This window comes from Dromiciops gliroides, chromosome 1, assembly GCF_019393635.1.
Source record: "Dromiciops gliroides isolate mDroGli1 chromosome 1, mDroGli1.pri, whole genome shotgun sequence".
NCBI classification, from domain to species: Eukaryota; Metazoa; Chordata; class Mammalia; order Microbiotheria; family Microbiotheriidae; genus Dromiciops; species Dromiciops gliroides.
Genome location: NC_057861.1, coordinates 9,891,823 through 9,905,240, shown reverse-complemented (window position 1 = coordinate 9,905,240; position 13,418 = coordinate 9,891,823). Strand labels below are relative to the sequence as shown.

At 51.4% G+C, this 13,418-nt stretch overlaps 1 long non-coding RNA gene across 2 annotated transcripts in view; it reads right to left on the bottom strand.

Moving 5' to 3' along the window:
* Window positions 1–5,482: 5,482 nt before the first annotated feature.
* LOC122736329 overlaps window positions 5,483–13,418 on the bottom strand; it is a 46,019-nt gene continuing 38,083 nt past the window's right edge. For both annotated transcript variants that reach the window (XR_006354192.1, XR_006354193.1), the window contains exons 2-3: window positions 6,728–6,880; window positions 5,483–5,692 (exon numbers count right to left, since the gene is read on the bottom strand). This is a non-coding gene — a long non-coding RNA (uncharacterized LOC122736329). The remainder of the gene's footprint in view (window positions 5,693–6,727; window positions 6,881–13,418) is intronic.

The following is a 13,418-nucleotide window of genomic DNA, read 5'->3' as shown; positions in this document are numbered from 1 at the left end:
ATTTATCCTGGCTGTTCAGGTCAATAATTTACTGACAGTTAATGGCAGGAGAGGAGTTGGGTGGGCCAATCCAGCCTCCTGAAGCCCTCCTATTTCCCATGCTATGAACTGGGTGGGTACCTTGGCTGGGGGGGGGGGACCCACTGCAGAAGCCAGGAAAGGGAGGGGTGCTGACCTAATTTCTCTTATCAGACATAAGGAGGGAGTCCTGGTGGAGATTTGTCTATTTCCAGGATAAATAATGCAATTCTGTACACACTCACACACACACACACACACACACACACACACCCATTGCCACGTGAGCTCTTGGAGGAAAGGAAAGCCTTTGATTGAAAAGAATGAAATCCAAAAACCAAGACAAAAGGGAGGTGCCTGGTCCTAGGGGTCCCCCGTGGTCTTTGTCTCCCCCCCACTCCCCGTCCTCCCCTGCCCCATCCACGAGCTCCCTCCCAGCCAGAGCAGAGTCGAATCCAGAGGCGGGAGCAAGTCCAGGACTCCCCCGAAGAGTGATGGGGATAACCTCTCCTCGGTGTCTCCCCGACGGGAGCGGGCCCCAGGAGGCAGGCTGCCTGGCGGGGAGCAGCGATACCCGAGAAACCTCCGCCTTCCTCCACAGCTGAGCGCCAGTGACATTTGGCTGCCTCTTCAGACATCCCTGCAGCTATCCGAGCAGACAAAATGAGGTGCATTCATCTCTCCCTTTCCCCTCTTCCCCCCTCGCTAATGCCACAACTCCGCCAGGCTCGTTTTTCACCTGGGAGAGAAGTAGCCGGTGGGGATGTTTGTCATCAGCCACCGGTCATTAGCACTTTGCGGTTTATGAAGCGCTAACAGGTTTTCGAGCTAATGACGGTGGGGCTCGACTTCCTCTTTTGAAAGAGAAGGAAACTGAAGAGGAGGAGTCCCTTGCCCAAGTTCACGGAGCTAGTGAGTCTGGAGAGGCAAGATTTAAAACCCTGGTCCCTTCCTTGGATCCTTTTTCAGGCAAAGAAAGCGAGGCTCAGAGAGGTGATAGAGATGACTCGTCCAGGGTCACACAGCTGGGATTCGAAGCCCCGGTACTGAGAGTCCAAAACCAATGCTCTTACCCACCGGGGACAGCTGGTTATTCAAGGGAGCTCAGGTCCAGGGAAAGCTGGTTTCTGGCCCGAAAGGGGGATCACAGCCTCAGTAACTGTCTTCCGCTCTCTCTGGGGGAGATCACCCAGGCTGAAGGACACAGGCATCATCCCTTACATCTGTCTGCAAACTATTTTCATGTACACGACCCCATTTCTACCCCTCAGCAACCCTTTAAGACACTTAGGGTGTATATTATTATCCCCATATAACAAGGAAGAAAACTGAGTCCCAGAGAAAGAGGCTTGCCCAAGGTCACATAGCTGGACAGCCTGCTGATCATCCTGCCTGCCAAGAAGCCCAGGGAGCAGCGTTACCCACCAGCAAAATGTCAGGGCTGGATCCGAACTCCGAGCACCTGGCTTCTGCCATTGGCTACCCGTGTGACCTTGAATAAGTCCTATTCCCTCGATGAGCCTCCCTCCATTTCTCCCCCTCTGTCAAAGGAAGAAGCTGAGCTAAGGTTCCTTCCAGCTCTAGGTGATGGGGGGGGGGGAGCGGGGGCCGGGATGCTAGGATGACATTGGGTCTCCTAGGAGAATAATGAAAGAGTTAATGCGGAGGGAGGGCAGGAGCTTGGCAGAGGAGTACAAAGAGATGTTAATACTGCTGTGTGCAACAGAACTCAGCCTCTCTCCCGTCTCCAAAGGAACCAGCACCAGCCAGCTCCTGTCAGAACGCAGACGAGGGGATTTGGAGGGGAGGCGCATCACTGGCCCGGCCTGGCCTTTATGACAGTTCCTCTGTCCTGAAATCCACAGGGGACTTCCTCCTCCCGCTCCCCTCTGCCCCCCCACCACGCTGAGATCTCTCCCTCCCTCCCCTCCCCTGCACTCAAGCCTTCCTTTCTCAGGTTGGAGAGTAGACGTTCAGTGAATCCATTAAGTCCTTCATATTAACTGGCAAGGAAAAAAAAGGGGAAACACAACAGTTCTCTTTCATCTTAACTGTGGTGTATTTGCATTAACACCTGGGGAGTTCTCTGGGCCTGGAGAAGGTACATTGCTATTCTGCAGAGCACGCACAGAGCTGACTTACTTGGAGTCTCAACCCTTCCCGGTATTAATGTTATAGACTCACTCTTTCCCCCGCCTGCCTCCACCTCTCTCTCTCTCCCTCCCTCCCTCCCTTCCTTCCTCTCTCTCCTCCCCCTCTTATCTCTCTCTTCTCCCTATTCTCTTGCACTCTGTCTCTCCCATCTTTCCTTTTATCCTTTCTCCCTCCCTCTCTCTTCTCTTGTACTTTCTATTGTTCTCTCTCTTTGTTCTCTTTCTCATTCACTCTTCCTCTTCTCTTTCTCCCCTTCCTCTCTCTCTTCCCTCTCTCCCTCTTCTCTTGTACACTCTGTCTCATCGCTCTTTCTTTTTAGTCCTTTCCCTCTCCCTCCCTCTCTCCTCTCCCTCTTATCTCTCCGTTATCCCTGTGCTCTTGCACAGTGTCACCCATCTCTCTCCTTTTATCCTTTCTCATTCATTCTCTCTTCTCTTCCTCTTGTACTCTCCTGTTCTGTCTTTGTCCTCTTTCTCATTCACTTTCTCCTCCCCCTCTCTCTCCCCTTATCTATCTCTTCTCCCTATTCTTTTGCACACTGTCTCTTCTATCTCTCCTTTTATCCTTTCTCTCTCTCTCCTCTCTTCCTGTCTCTTTCGCTCTTGTACTTTCTATTGTTCTCTCTGTCTTTGTTCTCTTTCTCATTCACTCTTCCTCTTCTCTCTTCCCTCTCCCTCTTCTCCCTCTTCTCCTGTACACGGTCTCATCTCTCTTTTTATCTCTCTCCCTCCTACTTCCTTCCCTCTCTCCCTCCCTCCCTCCTTTCCCTTCTCTCTCCTCCCTCTCCCTCTTATCTCTCCCTGTAATCTTGCACACTGTGTCCCCCATCTCTCTCTTCTATCCTTTCTCCTTCCCTCTCTTCCTCTTGTACTCTCCTCTTCTTTGTCCCCTTTCTCATTCACTCTCTCCTCCTCCTTCCTCTCTCTCTTTTTTTTCTCTCTCTCTCTCCCTCTCTCCCTCCCTCTCTCCTCTCCCCCTGCTCCCCCTCCTCTCTCTCCACCCCTCCTTCTTCTCTCTCCCCGGTGCTGGGGATTCCAGACTGCATTAGGAAGGAGTCTAATCTCCCTGCAACCCAGCAGAAAACCCCCAGGGATGCTGGAGGTGGGAGGAGGTTGTGTGTCAGGTAGCTGAATTGGCAAACTTCCAGATGGAAAGGAACTTGCTCTGCCTGGGAAGGCCAGGGGACTATCCCCTCGAAGGGTGCCTGGGCAGCAGCAGTGGATCCAGAGCACAGAGAGCAGGCCAACACACTGCCTAGTCCATAGCAGACCCTTAAGAATGGCTTGTGGCTTGGTATTGGTCATCGGGGCAGTGTGAAAGAGGACAGCCTGGGCCCACTGACCCACATGCGTACTCCCCCACCCCTCCAGCCCCACAGGACCTGCCACCATTTCCCTCCCCCTGCCTTAGAAGAGCTGGTACTGTTACAGTACTTGCCCACATGCATCATTTGGTACAAGTATCATGGGGGACGATTTCATAGATGAGGAAACTGAGGCAAGTGATCTCCTATGGAGATCTATTTCCTCCCTGTTTCCTCCTCTCTAAAATGAGATTCAAAGGATCCTAACCTTAGAGCCAAGAGGAATGTTAGAAGCCATCTAGTCTAACCCCCTTGTTTTCTAGAGGAGAATACAGAGGCTCACAGCCGGGGGTTACTTGACTGAACCAAGGGAACTGGCAAAGTGAATACTTGAACCTAGATCTCAGAGCCCAAAGTCAACATTCTTTCCACTGAACCCCACACATCAGGCAGTCGGCCCTCAAGGTCACTTCTGACATTCTGTGGCCTTGATTTTGAAACTCCAAGAGAAGAGATTCCAAGTCACCCGGCTGGGAATGACTTACCCATGTGCCAAGCCCAGGATGAAGTGACAAGGACACATGTAGAAAATATAGACAGTTCCTGCTCTGGGGGAGGGGGAGAGACAACACCTAGGGGAGGTCTTTGCTGTAAGCCAGATGGAAAGAGCCGGAGGTCCCTAGAGGATAACATTAATAAGGCATGTGGTAGTGAAGTCTTTTAGTGGTGTTTTCATTAATAAAATGCTATTTGTTTCAGCCTATCTGATGGTGCCAAGGACTCCAGTGGTGAGAACCTGCTTTGGGGGGTCTTCAGTCAATGATTGCCGGCTCTCATCTCCACAAAGCTCGCTTCCCTGGAAGATTGCGGCTGGCAGGGGTGTCAGGTGCTGTTCTTGGGCTTGGCTGCCCATTGGGTTGGTGACCAATGGGCAGTAGTAAGTTCTGGTGGTCCCCTCAATTCTGGGGGGGCAGGCTGGAGGCAAGCCCATAGTCTGGGGACTCTTGGGTTTGGCTGCCCTATAACTCAGTGGTAAGTATCTAGCCAGAATTTGGACCTAGGTGGTCTGACTATGCCCAGCATTTTCTTAGGGTGATAAAAACGACTTTATTAAATTAATAGCACATACTGGAATAGCGGGCCATTTTGTTCTATGTAGATCAGTGATCGACTTTGTCGGGGTGGCTGGAGGCCAAGGTAAAGGCCCTTTAAAATATTGCATTGGATGGATGGCATGCAAATCTCCCCCAAAGGAGCCTATAAATTGTTCCACCTGGACAACTTGTCCTAGGAGGGACTGAACCCTTTCTGTTCCCATTTGGCCCCTCTGTGCTCTTAGGCCAGGCTATGTTTGGGTCTGATTTCCCCTTTTCATCTTTCTCCCCCACCCCCGCTGGCTTCAGTAGTGACTCTTGGTACCAAATGATGCCTGGGACAGGGGGCAGCAAGGTCACGCAGAGGATAGATAGAGTGAAGAGCCTGGAGTCAGGAAGACCCGAGTTCAAATGTGACCTCAGACTCTTACAAGCTGTGTGACCCTGGGCAAGTCACTGAACCCTGTTTGCCTCAGTTTCTTCATCTGTAAAATTAACTGGAAAAGGAAATGGCAAATCACTCCAGGATCTCTGCCAAGAAAATCCCAGATGGGGTCACTGAGAGTCAGACAATACGAGAAACAATTCAACAACAACAATGAAAATGACGGGAACACTCAAAATCCCAGAATCTCTTATTCCCGACAGCTCTTATTGGCACTGACATCAATACCCGGTCTTCCTCTCTGCAGCCTCTGCTCTCATTTCTGCCCACTTGGGCCAAGCAGAGCAGCCTCCAGCCTCCTCTTTGGATCCACTGTATTCCCCCCACCCTTTTCCCCTTCTCCCCACCCCATTTATTCCCTGGTAGTGAAGGCAGCAGCCGGGCCCCCAGTAATGCTCTGTCACGGCACCTGCTGAGCCCCATGGAATCTTCCACTCTCCCCTCCCCTCCCACTGCCAGACACCTCCTCCCCGAAGCCTCATTAGCTGTGGAAGGCGGTAAGGATATGGAATCGCCCCAGGGGTGGAAAGCAGGTGGCCGTGGATGGAGGCAAACAAGGGCCGTCTGCAGGTTGTCATCCGAGCAGAGGCAGGCGGGTCCCTCTGCCCCAAACAGCTTCTCTGATACCAAGTACCAGGAACACGTCCATCAGCCATTCGGGCTCTCTGGGTTCTCAGCCTGTGTCAGTGGAAAGAACCCCCAACAAAACAGAGCACATCATCAAACTGGAGTGTCGAGGCCTGGCCCCAGAGAAGCCGGCACAGGACACCCCCCTCCCTGTGCTGCAGAGACTAGGCCCCAGCCTGGGTGCCAGGCTCTGGGAATGCAAATCACAACAAAGCCTGGCCTGCCTTCAGGGAGCTTTAGAGGGGTGTCGAGGAGGGAGGCAGAGCCTGCGAAGAGACAGGAGAGAAGGCTCTGCGAGGTTGTGCAGCCTGGCGAGAAATGCAGCCACGCCCAGATGAGCTTGAGCCTTCTCTGCCCCTTGGTGGCCATCTCCTCACCCGACCTCTACTCTCCAACCACACCCACCCGAAACTGGGAGGCCTCCCAGCCCCTTGGCTTCCCTGCCGTTCTACTCCTGCTGTCTCCATACATTAGAATGTAAACTCCTTGAGGACAAGGAGAGTCTTGTTTGGGCATATTTGTATGTCCAGGCCCTAACATATAGCAAGTGCTTCTCTCTCTCTCTCTGTCTCTGTCTCTCTCTCTATCTCTGTCTCTCCTCCCTCTTTTCTCTTTTTTCTCTCTCTTTCTCCCCCTCCCTCTCTCTCCCTCCCTCCTCCATCCATCCCTATTCATCTCTTTATCTTCCTATCTATCCATCCATCTACCTCTCTTCCTGTCTACCTCTCATCTCTGTCCATCTGTGGGAGGAATTGCTGGATCAGGGAGGGATATACTTGGAAATGAATGCGATATAAAAACAAAAGGCATCATTAAAAACAAAATTAAATAAGGCGGGTATCCTTTGGGAGTCTATACAAACGTTCCTGGGCTAGTACTGGATCAGGATCTGAAACCACATCTTTCTACTTGGGGTTCCAGCACTCTAGGCACTAAGCTGGACCGATGCTGTTTCCCAAAGGGTCCTGACCTTCTGTTCGCACACACATATACACATGTGTATGTATCACATTTACATGCAAGTGTGTGTATGTGTGCGCTCACATGTAGGCATGTAATAAACACACATGCATATGCAGTACTTACACGTGTGCACATACACACATACATGCATACACTGTAGCATTTCCAGGCCTCAGGGGCTCCGCCTGTGATTTCACCAGCCTTGGGACCTTCCAGGGAAGAACTCCTTCCACCAGTTTGGGTTGGATTGTCTCTTCAGTCTTAGAGCGTTGCCTCCTACAGAGAGGAAAAGGCAGAATTTGAACCCACAGCTCCAAGGCCAGCTATGCTGCCTTTTTTTTTGTTTTTTGTTTGGGTTTTTTTTTTTTTTGAGGGGCAATGGGGGTTAAGTGACTTGCCCAGGGTCACACAGCTAGTAAGTGTCAAGCATCTGAGGCAGGATTTGAACTCAGATCCTCCTGAATCCAGGGCCAGTGCTCTATCCACTGTGCCACCTAGCTGCCCTAAATAGTTTTTTGGGTTTTTTTTTTAATTTGTTTTTTGTTTTGCAGGGCAATGAGGGTTAAGTGACTTGCCCAAGGTCACACAGCTAGTAAGTGTCAAGTGTCTGAGGCCAGATTTGAACTCAGGACCTCCTGAATCCAGGGCCAGTGCTTTATACACTGTGCCACCTAGCTGCCCCCTATGCTGCCTTTAATAGCACAGTGTGCCTCAGAACCCCAGGTCTCTGGTCTCTCTTCCAGTGCCCTCTCTACTGCACGAAGTTGCCTTATGTGGGTGGTCAGGACAGAGGGAGGCAAAGGTGACCCCCACAGAGGCCCACAGAACAGGAAGGGGCCGAGCTGGGACTGTGCCCCAGGTCTCCAGTCAGCTGCATCCCCGTGGTCCGCGGGATTGCTTTCCAACAGGGCAGGATCATGAAGGAAAAGAAGGAAGCCGCTGCGGGGATGGGGAAGGAGGAGCCCCGAGGAGACAAATCTCCCCTCCTTCCCAATTCCAGAGGAGCCGGTGCTGGGTCTGAACCACACGTGTTCCTCTTCACTGCTTTGGCAACAGTGCCTGGTACATACCAAGTGCTTCATAAATGCTGGCTGACTGTAGTCGGCCTGGCGGGCACTAAGAGCGCCATGCGGGCTCTCAAAGGCTTTCTCCGCTTGCTGCCTGCGTGACCCCGCCTCAGCCCCATCCCATCTTCGTCGGGGAGGATCCGGCGGGCTCTGCATTTTGTGCTCTGGGACCTCTCTCCCGCTCCGTCCACCCTGACCACCCCCATCCCCCTAGGCTTCAGCCCGGGGCGGGAGCAGAGATCTGGGCCTCCCGAGGAAAACCTCCGCAAGATGGTCTTGAGAGGAGAAACTGATCCCATTCCTCTGGGCTTTCCCGGGTAACTGTTTACAGCCTAAGTGACTGTGCCGGGAAGAATACAGGGCCCTGGTGGTCGCTGAGAAAGTGCCTGCTGTCCCCTTGATCTCCGCCCTCTGGGGTGGGGGGGAGGAGTCTCCAGAATCCTCAGCCGCCTCTAGACAAAGGCCCCCTTTGCTCTCTTCCCCAGGGGATTCCGCAGAGGACAGCAAGAAAGGCTACCATTATTCCCTGAACATGGGCTCCATGGGCTTTGGAGGGGCGATGGGCGGACCCCAGGCTTGGGACCAATCATGTCTCTGCTGCTTGCTAGGCATGGAAGGTTACACCTTTCCTGGACCTCTATTCTCTTCTCTGCAAAAAGGGGGTGGGGGCGGGTCACAACACCCGGGCTACCTTCCAGGGTCCTTGAGAGACCCCACCCCCACCCCGCGAGATAGCGTGTGGAAGGGGCCCTGTAGACCGTGACACCCTGCACTTCAACCTGCACTCGGGAGTAGGTAGCCGCCCGGATCTCTTCCCTTTCACCAGCAAAGTTCTAGAAAAAAAGTCGTCTGTTCACTTGTTCCCTTTCCTCAGCTGCTGTTCATTTGTCAAGCCCCGACCTCTGACCCCTCGCTCCACTGGAGCTGTTTTCTCAAAGGTTATGAGTGATGTCTTAACTGCTAAATCCACTGGCCTTTTCCCAGCGCTCATCCTGCCCGACCTCTCCTCTCCGAATCAGCGCTGGGCACCCCTTCTCCGGCACGGGGTTCCGTCCCTTGGCTTCTGTGCTATTGATTCTCCCTCGTGAAAGCACTTTGTGTGACTGAGCGTGCTTTGTTGTTGTTCAGTCGTGGCTGACTCCCTGCGACCCCATTTGGGGTTTGCTCGGTGGAGATACTGGAGCGGTTGGCCTTTTCCTTCTCCAGCTCATTTTACAGATGAGGAACTGAGGCAAACAGGGTGAAGTGACCTGCCCAGGGTCTGAAGCTGGATTTAAACTTAGGAAAATGAGTCTTCCTGATTCCAAGCTCAGTGGTCTATGCACTATGGCACGGCCTAGCTGCCACAGATGCCTGAGCATCTACTTTGGTACATGTGTGTGGGGGTGTCTGTCTGTCTGTTGGATGCTTCCTTCCCCCTTCCAGTAGAATGTAAAATTCTCTCTCCTGGTTGGTGAAGGTTTTCCCATCAAGAATATGGAAGCTTAATGGATGCCTCTGCTTGTCTGAGAGCTCCTCCCCAGCAATGATTTGTAAATAAGGTCTAGGTAGCTTGTACCACATAGTGCTTGGGTGCCTTACTCAAAGCCAGAAGTGGGATTTGAACCCAGAGCTTCCTAATACCAAACCTCTATGTACACCATAGCCATTCCATCCAATGGGGCATAGTGGAAAGAGCATGTCTGCAGACAGAGATCCTGAGTTCAAAGGCCCCCTCCAGCATTTACTACCAGAGTGACTGTGGACAAGTCATTTCACCTCTCTCGGCCTCATTGGTTGGATGAGATAACATCCAGAGTCCTTTCGTTGACCCCATTCGATGTCCTCTCCCTCCTCCCTCCTCCCTCTGCACATCAGCTCCCAAGCATAGGACTCCCACATCTATATACTCAGCCTGCCTTTCCCTCCTGACCTCACCTGCATCCAGGTGCCTGCTGGCTAGCTCCACCTGGTTGTCTCCCTCCCCACCACCTCCCCAGGCATCTCAAATTCGAGTCCCAAACAGAACTCACAATCACAGGAGCACAGGTTCAGGTTGGGAGGAACTTGACAATCATTTAACAAGAGGAAACCGAGTGCCAGAAAGTGACTTGCCCAGGGTCATACCACCTATGAATGACATGCAGAAATACAAACCTGGGTTCTCTAACTGCAAATCCAGCACTCACCCCACCATACCACACTTCCTCCTTAAACTGATCCCTCTTCCAACTTCCCTCATTTACGTCAAGGGGATCAGGAACCTCCCAGTTTGAAATCTTCCAGATTCCAGATTTCAAGTGCATCATCGGTGACTCATTTCCCCCCTGCTCCCACTTTGTTCAATCAGTCACCCATTCTTGCTGATTCTGCCTCCAGAGCATCCCTTAAATCTTTGCCCTCACAACCACTACCCTAGTTCCCCGGTCTTCATCACCTCTCTTCCCCAGTAACAGCCTCCTCCTTCTGGTGTCTTTCCTCTCCAAGGCATCTCACACGTGATTGCCAAATGAATATTCCTAAATCATGATTCTGACAGTGGTCATCGTTGTTGTTCAGTCATGTCTGATTCTTTGTGACCACGTTTGGGGTTTTCTTGGCAGAGACACTGGAGTGGTTTGCCATTTCCTTCCCCAGCTCATTTTATAGATGAGGAAACTGAGGCAAATGGGATAAAAGGACTTACCCAAGGTCACCCAGCTAGTATCTGAGGCTGGATTTGAACTCAGGTCTTGATTCCAGGCCAAGCACTCTATCCATTGCACCACCTAGCTGACTACAGTTATGCCCCTTCTCAAAAGGCTTAAGTGGCTCCCTGTTGCCTCTGGGGCATTTAAAGTGTCCACCAACCTTTCTGGGCTTTCCTCATATCACTCTCTTTCACCTATGTGATGCTCCTCCCAGTTGTTCTCCCATCTCCAAACCCTCACAAACCCGTACTGCCAGCCTCACACACTTCTCTCACCTCCCGTTCCCTGGCTTCCTTGGAAGGGTCGGACAAGAACAATGTGGCCCAACAGCCACGAGGGTGGGGGAAGCAGGCGCTGTGGAATGCCTAGAGCTCGATCAGACACAAAAGACACTAAGGTCACCCACTGCATCCCAGACAATTTCTGCTCATCCTGCCCTTGTCCTGAATCTGCAAGAGAGAGGGAGGCTGCTGACTTTGTGCCACTCTGCCTCCCTCAAATCCAATTCACCCTTGAGTCAAGACGTTCAAAATGAAGGATGAACAACAATCTGTGTATGGTAGAACACAGACTCCTTGAGGTCAGCAACTGACTTTTCATTTTGTGTCAATATCCCCAGTGCTTTACACACCATAGGCACTTAATAAATGTTTGTTGGATTGGATTGAAGGCACTGTTGGTGCCTGATGATAAAGACCTATTCTGGATCCCCCAGAACCCAGCTCACAGGGACGACCTCCTTAGCATGGGGGACCTCCCAGCCCCTCTTATATGCCAGGCATTGGGGCAGTAGGATGGGGGCAAAGCCAAAAGATAAAAACACAAAGCAGTCCCCGCCCTGACTACCGGGGAAGACAGCAGGCACAGGTGGGAGCTTGAGGAAGCCAGGGATTCCAAGAGGCAGAGGAGGTACAGTCTATGCAAAGGCCCAGAGATGGGAAATGGGAGATGGGATGTTAGGCACAAGGGAGGACAAGCAGGCCAGTTGACCTAGAGCAAGCTCTGTGATGTGTAAGGGTGAGAAGACATGTTGGAGCCAAATTGGGAAAAGTCTTTAAATGACAGAGAAGTTGGTATTTTATCCTGCAAGAAATGGGGAGCTACTGGAGCTTCTTGAGATGAGGAATGGTGATCATATACATATATATATACACACACATATATATAAACACATAAACATATATGTGTACATATATGTGTATATATCTATACTTATAATATATTTAATATATAAATAATATAATGAAATCGAAATATATAAAATTAATGTATTATATGATATAAAAATATAAACAATACATTGATATGTAATATATATTATAGGTTACAGAGGCAGTAAATGACAGAATCAGGGTGAGAACCCAGGCCTCCTTCTCACCTTTCCACTCACTTTTTTCCCTGAGATAGGGATCTGCTCACTGAACCCACCCCCATTCCCATCCCCCTGCCCCTACCCCCAGCAATGACCCTTCACTTCTGGCTTAAAGGGGCCAGGTGAAGGTGACTGGAGATGCCTGGAGGCCCAGGGGAGACCCAGAAGGGATTTTCTGCTTGGCCCCCTGGGGGCAGAACCAGGGGGAGGAGGGGAGGAGGTAGCAGATTTCTGCTAACCAACATCAGAACAGACGGCCCGTGGAGGTAAGGAGCTTCCCATCCCCAGCTCCAGAACTACAGAATGGGGCTCTGAAGCATCTGTGGATGCTCTGGGGCAGCCCTGAACCAGCCTCCCTCAGAGTGGATTGTTCAAGGACCATTTCCCAGTAGATCCCTCCAAGTCAGTGTTTTTGCCCCAGGATGTCAGGCAGGCAGCCCCCCACCTGCTATTAACGGGGAGCTGGTGGTCTTTGGGAAATTCAGATGGAGGGTGGGCACATTCTAGACCCCATCCATGGGCCATGGGAGTGGGGATGGGGCCAAGGCCATCAGCATGCCAGTGGCAGCCCCAGCCCTTTGCCTTTGTCACATGGTCCCCTGCAGGAGTGACATTTCTCATTCCTGGAAGTGACCGCTGAGACATTAAATCACTCCCAGCCCCAGGCTACCCTGCTGGCCCAGCCAGCTGAGGTCAGGACTCAAAGTGCACAGGGGAGGACATGGAGGGGAGGGGCAGAGCATGAGGGGCTCCAGGCTTCTCTTGCCACACCTGGAGAAGTGACTAGCTACAGTTAGAACTAGAACTCAGGTCTCCAACTCATTTCCCCCTCCACTAAGCCACCCTTCAGGGATTAGGGGGATTTTAGAACTGAAAAGACCTTGGAGGTCATCTAGTGCCTCTCATTTTACAGATGGGGACACTGAGTCACAGAACAAGTCAGTGTCAGGATCAGGACTAGGACCCAGGTGTCCTGGTCCAATCTGAATCCTTTCACCTTTGGGGGGACATGGACACTTTGCCCCAGGCTGGTGAAGCCGTAGCCCCCTTCTCCGAATCATGTTTTTCAATGCATAAAATAAAATACATGGGAATTATAAAGGAAAATATCTTGAAATGTAGTTATCAAAATATGGGGTAGGGAAAAGTTCATGAAGCTCTGATCATGGAAGACGCCTGCTCTATATCATTCTTCTTTCCCCCTAGATCTCCCCCCATAGCATAGACCTCGTCTCCGGCCCCAGGTCTTGTCCTTCTGACTCCCCAGCTGACCCCCCTACTTTATCACAATACTAATAAGAGCTGACGTTTGGAGAATAAGTACTTCACATCTTTTATCTCAGCTGAGTTTCACAGTGACCCTGGGGAGTGGGTACTGTGGGCTTTGGGCCCAGATTTGTTGTTGTTCAGTGGTGTCCGACTCTTTGTGGCCCCATTTGGGGTTTTCTTGGCAAAGACACTGGATCCGGTTTGCCTGGGTTTTAATCCCAGGTCTGCCTCTATTCAGGAAAGATAGAATAAGGGAATAAACATTTCTAGGGCCCCTCTTAAGTGAAGGCCCTGTGCTAGGAACTATACAAATATTATCTGCTATTTTTATTATTATCCTCACTGTTTTACAGTTGAGGAAACTGAGGCAGACAGAGGTGGAAGTGACTTGCCCAGGGTCACACAGCCAGTAAGGGTCTGAGGCTGGATTTGAACAC